Source organism: Dendropsophus ebraccatus, unplaced genomic scaffold (genome assembly GCF_027789765.1).
Source record: "Dendropsophus ebraccatus isolate aDenEbr1 unplaced genomic scaffold, aDenEbr1.pat pat_scaffold_1088_ctg1, whole genome shotgun sequence".
Classification (NCBI taxonomy): Eukaryota; Metazoa; Chordata; class Amphibia; order Anura; family Hylidae; genus Dendropsophus; species Dendropsophus ebraccatus.
Window position 1 is genome coordinate 8,280 of NW_027208505.1, and position 5,536 is coordinate 13,815.

The 5,536-nt window shown below is 44.5% G+C and overlaps 1 pseudogene; it reads left to right on the forward strand.

The window, feature by feature from the left end:
• The first annotated feature begins 2,695 nt into the window (after positions 1-2,695).
• LOC138774780 (dorsalin-1-like) lies at positions 2,696-3,851 on the forward strand (annotated as a pseudogene).
• The last annotated feature ends 1,685 nt before the right edge of the window (positions 3,852-5,536 follow it).

Here is a 5,536-nt window from a genome sequence, read left to right on the forward strand (position 1 = left end):
AAATCCCAGTAGATCAGCAGTTTCTGAAATACTCAGACCAGCCCTTCTGGCACCAACAACCATGCCACGTTCAAAGGCCTCAAATCACCTTTCTTCCCCATACTGATGCTCGGTTTGAACTGCAGGAGATTGTCTTGACCATGTCTACATGCCTAAATGCACTGAGTTGCCGCCATGTGATTGGCTGATTAGAAATTAAGTGGTAACATGCAGTTGGACAGGTGTACCTAATAAAGTGGCCGGTGAGTGTATACTATACACACCACATTATATACACATTACATTACATATACTATACACTATTTATTACATTATATACACACATTATATACACTATATACACCACATTATATATACTATACACTATATACCACATTATATACACACCCCATTATATGCACACATATATATATATATATATATATATATATATATATATATATATATATACACACCACATTATATATACTATACACCCCGCATTATATATTCTATACACACCACATTATATATTCTATACACACCACATTATATATACTATACACTATATACACCACATATATATTATACACTATATACACCACATTATATATACTATACACTATATACACCACATATATATTATACACTATATACACCACATTATATATACTATACACTATATACACCACATATATTATACACTATATACACCACATTATATATACTATACACACCACATTACATATACTATACACTATATATTACATTATATACACACATTATATACACTATATACACCATGTTATATATACTATACACACCACATTATATATATACTATACACACCACATTACATATACTATTCACTATATACCACATTATATACACACCCCATTATATGCACACATTATATATACTATACACACCACATTATATATACTATACACTATATACACCACATATATATTATACACTACTGGAAAATTTACCCGGCGCTGCCCGGGTATAAAGTGTCAGTGTGTATAGGGGGTCCTGTATACCTGTAGTATAGAGTTGGTGGATGTGCTGTATACCTGTAGTATAGAGTTGGTGGAGGTCTTGTATACCTGAAGTATATAGTTCGGGGGTCCTGTATACCTGTAGTGTATAGTTTGAGGGTCCTGTATACCTGAAGTATATAATTGGTGGAGTTCCTGTATACCTGTAGTGTATAGTTTTGGGGTTCTGAATACCTGTAGTGTATAGTTTGGGGTTCTGTATACCTGTAGTATAGAGTTGGTGGAGGTGCTGTGGCAGTGTTATCCAGTCACAGTATGGTGGTATTGGTCAGGTCTGGTATGGCAGTGTTATCCAGTCACAGTATGGCGGTATTGGTAAGGTCTGATATAGCTGGTGTTATCCAGTCACAGTATGGCGGTATTGTTCAAGTCTGGTATGGCGGTGTTATTCAGTCACAGTGTGTCGGTATTGGTCAGGTCTGGTGGTGTTATGCAGTCACAGTATGGCGGTATTGGTCAGGTCTGGTCTGGTGGTGTTATCCAGTCACAGTATGGCGGTATTGGTCAGGTCTGGTATGGCAGTGTTATCCAGTCACAGTATGGCGGTATTGGTCAGGTCTGGCAGTGTTATCCAGTCACAGTATGACGGTATTGGTCAGGTCTGGTGTGGCGGTGTTAAATGTGACATCTAGAGCTATTACCTACCAGTCCTGATGCTAATTGGTGAGTGAGGATGGGGCATCCTCAGGTTTAGTGCTTAGGGCAGCAGCAGCTGGTAATACTGCCCTGTACACATGTACTGTATAGATGGAGTAGGGGGTCCTGTATACATGTACTGTATAGATGGAGTAGGGGGTCCTGTATACATGTACTGTATAGATGGAGTAGGGGGTCCTGTATACATGTACTGTATAGATGGAGTAGGGGGTCCTGTATACATGTACTGTATAGATGGAGTAGGGGGTCCTGTATATATATGTACTGTATAGATGGAGTAGGGGGTCCTGTATACATGTACTGTATAGATGGAGTAGGGGGTCCTGTATACATGTACTGTATAGTTGGAGTAGGGGGTCCTGTATACATGTACTGTATAGATGGAGTAGGGGGTCCTGTATACATGTACTGTATAGATGGAGTAGGGGGGTCCTGTATACATGTACTGTATAGATGGAGTAGGGGGTCCTGTATACATGTACTCTAAAGATGGAGTAGGGGGGTCCTGTATACATGTACTGTATAGATGGAGTAGGGGGGTCCTGTATACATGTACTGTATAGATGGAGTAGGAGGGTCCTGATTACATGTACTGTATAGATGGAGTAGGAGGTCCTGTGTGAGGCAGCTTCCCTAGCAACCACAACTCCCTGTGAAAATGAAAGCAGTAATCCTATTGGTTGCTAAGGCTCCAACTGCTGTTTCCTCTGGGCAGCTGCAGCTAATTATATCACCTGTGTTTGCAGTGTGGACTCAATGGGGTGCAGCTCTTTCCCCTCCCCCTCCCTCCTGTACATCTGGCGGGGACGGGACCTTCGCTAAAACCTTCCCGGGCACCCAATGTATTTTTGTGCCAAATTTGGGGTCAAAAGGTTCAGGCGTTTGGAAGTCTATATGGGACAGACAGAAAGACAGACTTTCATTTTTATGATATAGATATACTATACGCTATATGTTGGTGACTTTCTGCAGGTAACAGGTTTTCTCTTCTCTTGCAGATATTTTCTCATCATCTTCCCAGGAGAATCTCCTCCAGAGTCATATCTTGTTGTTTAATGTCACCATCCCCCAGCACGAGGTGGTCACCATGGCCGAGCTGAAGCTTTCTTTAGGAGACGCTGGTCCGGGGCACCTCAGTCTATTTGACGTTATCCACATCGAACCCTCCGAGAACCTGATGGACCCCAACTCCTTCTTGGCTTCCAAAGACGTTGCAGGAGATGAATCTGTGACCATAGATGTCACCAAAGCCGTGAAGCGATGGATAAAGTCTAAGGTGCAAGTGAAGAAGCTAGAGATCTTCCTGAAGCTAAAGGCTCCACAAGACACCTGCCTTACAACTAAGAACTTCACTATCTATTCTGATAGAAGTCACCCCCCCATATTAATCGTCTTCTCAGATGATCAAAGCGAGAGCAACGTGAAGGACAATCCCATGGGTCTAACCCAAATGATGCTCTATGAGCAAAGTAACAAGCTGGGAACCTACTCCAAAAAACACCACTAATGGACATGGTGAGGAACACAAAGGGAAGAGGAGGACGAAGCGTAATGCGGAGAGCAACCACTGCACCAAGGCCTCCCTCATCGTCAATTTCAAAGACATCGGCTGGGACTCCATCATCATCTTCCCTCCGAGCTATGATGTCGGCCAGTGTGTGGGAAACTGCTATTATCCCCTGACCGAGAACCTGACGCCCACGAAGCACGCCATAGTGCAGTCACTGATGCACATGAAGAAACCCAAAGATGTCGGAAACATTTGTTGTGTGCCGACCAAGCTAGAAAGTATCCAGGTGGTGTACCGGGAAAACAAACAGACCTACATCAAGAAGAACTACGAGGACATGAAAGTGGTGGAGTGCGGCTGTAGGTAGCCTCCTCGCCGGCTGTAGGTAGCCTCCTCACCTGATGTGGGTAGTCTACTCGCCGACTGTATGTAGTCTCCACTCCGGCTATAGGAAGTCTCCTTGCAGTTCGTGGGTGGTCTCCTCACCAACTGTGGGTGGTCTCCTCGCCGGCCGTAGGTAAACTCCTCACCGGCTGTAGGTAGTTTCCTCGATGGCTGTAGGTGGCTTTCCTGCTGGCTGTGGGTAGTCTCCTTGCCGGTTGTAGGGAAACTTCGCTCAGGCTGTAGGTAGCCTCCTCATTGGCTGTAGGTAGAATTCGCTCCAGCTGTAGGTAGTGTTCTCGCCAGTTGTAAGGAGTCTCTTCGCTGGCTGTAGGAAGACTCCAACTCTAGGTAGTCTTCTCTTCGGCTCTAGGTAGTCTCCTCGCTGGCTCTAGGTAGTCTCCTCGCTGGCTCTAGGTAGTCTCCTCGCTGGGCCACGTTTACATAGGGCGATAGCCGTTCAGACTCCAATGGGTCGAATGTACTGAAGACAAATAATGAACGCTTGTCTGGTTACACCATTAATCTACTAACCTATTTATCTTCTCTGTCTTCTCGGAGGATTCAAGTTTAAAAGGGAAAATTTAAAGGGGTATTCTGGCCAGAGCAAGGAAATAACCTTTGGGACCCCCAATGGTTGCTCAGGAGCACCACAGCTCGCACTGAATTTCTTCTTGCATTTTTCCACAGCTATCCCGGTACACTTGAAGGTGACGGTTCTCTGTTGAACGCATCACAACTCCAGGGATCAAAGACAGTCCCTGGGGTCAGAGCCCCACCCAGGTCACTTACTGGTGCTGGAATACCTCTTTAAGCAACTAGACTAATATGTATAGCTGGATCCCCTGATGACATGAGACGAGGTTCTGTGGAGCATTATACGTGAAGATTCTCAGGTTCTGATTGGCTTAGAGCATTATCTCCTCGATGGAGGGTGACAGCTACAGGACAGGAAGATGCCCAGGGTTAAAGGGGATCTCCACAATCAGGAAAAGGCTGTATCCTTCTGATTGTGTTGGGAAAATCCCTTCAGGGACAGTATATAGACGGGCATTGTGCGGCACTGCGGATCAGGACAACGTGACGCAATGTCCACGGGAGATGAACTGTAAGTGATGTGTAACAATACTATAAACCTTTCAGGAGTCGGAGGTCACTGTGGACGGGACCCTCCATATCCTGAGTGTAATATATTACGTATACAGTGTTACATATTCGTACCCGCCAATGATAGACACACAGATATCACACACGGGGTCTACAGCGGGAATGGACTGGACAGCTGCAACTCCCACCAATGCCTCCTATAAACGATAATACGGTACGGGGGCCGGACACCGCTCCACCATCTACATTCATAGTAGTCCAAACAGGAAGTTCTGGATTCAACTTCCTGGGATCAGCTGTCATTGGGTAAAATAATCTTTCTGGATTCATTCTTTATTTTTGCTAAAAACACCAATGTAAACATGTAGTAACCCTTCTGGCATTACAAAGAAGCTACAATGTTGCAGATACATCCTGCCAAGGACTTGTTTACATCAGCCATCTCAGAAGGGAGGAGCAACATATAAAAAGTTATGTTTGAGTGGAATACCCCTTTACTTGGGAGTGGGAACAAACTAGACCTAATCTCTGTGCACAGGGCCGGGCATACAGGTGTAGACGCTCCCACTCCCCATCAGGAGTAACCAGTCTGGGTGTTCACACTTTCCTGGCCGGAGGGATCCATCCCTGGGGGGTTAGAGTGATTGGTTATATCCCACAAGATAAAGGGGATGAGTCTGGGACTCTCCTCCTACTGACCACATTTCTGAGAAGGCCATGTGACCAAACTTTCATCAATCCTTGACATGTGACACAGAGCGGTATTAAAGGGGTTGTCCAGCGGAAAAAAAAAACTTCTTTCAAATAAACTGGTGCCAGAAAGTTATATAGATTTGTAATT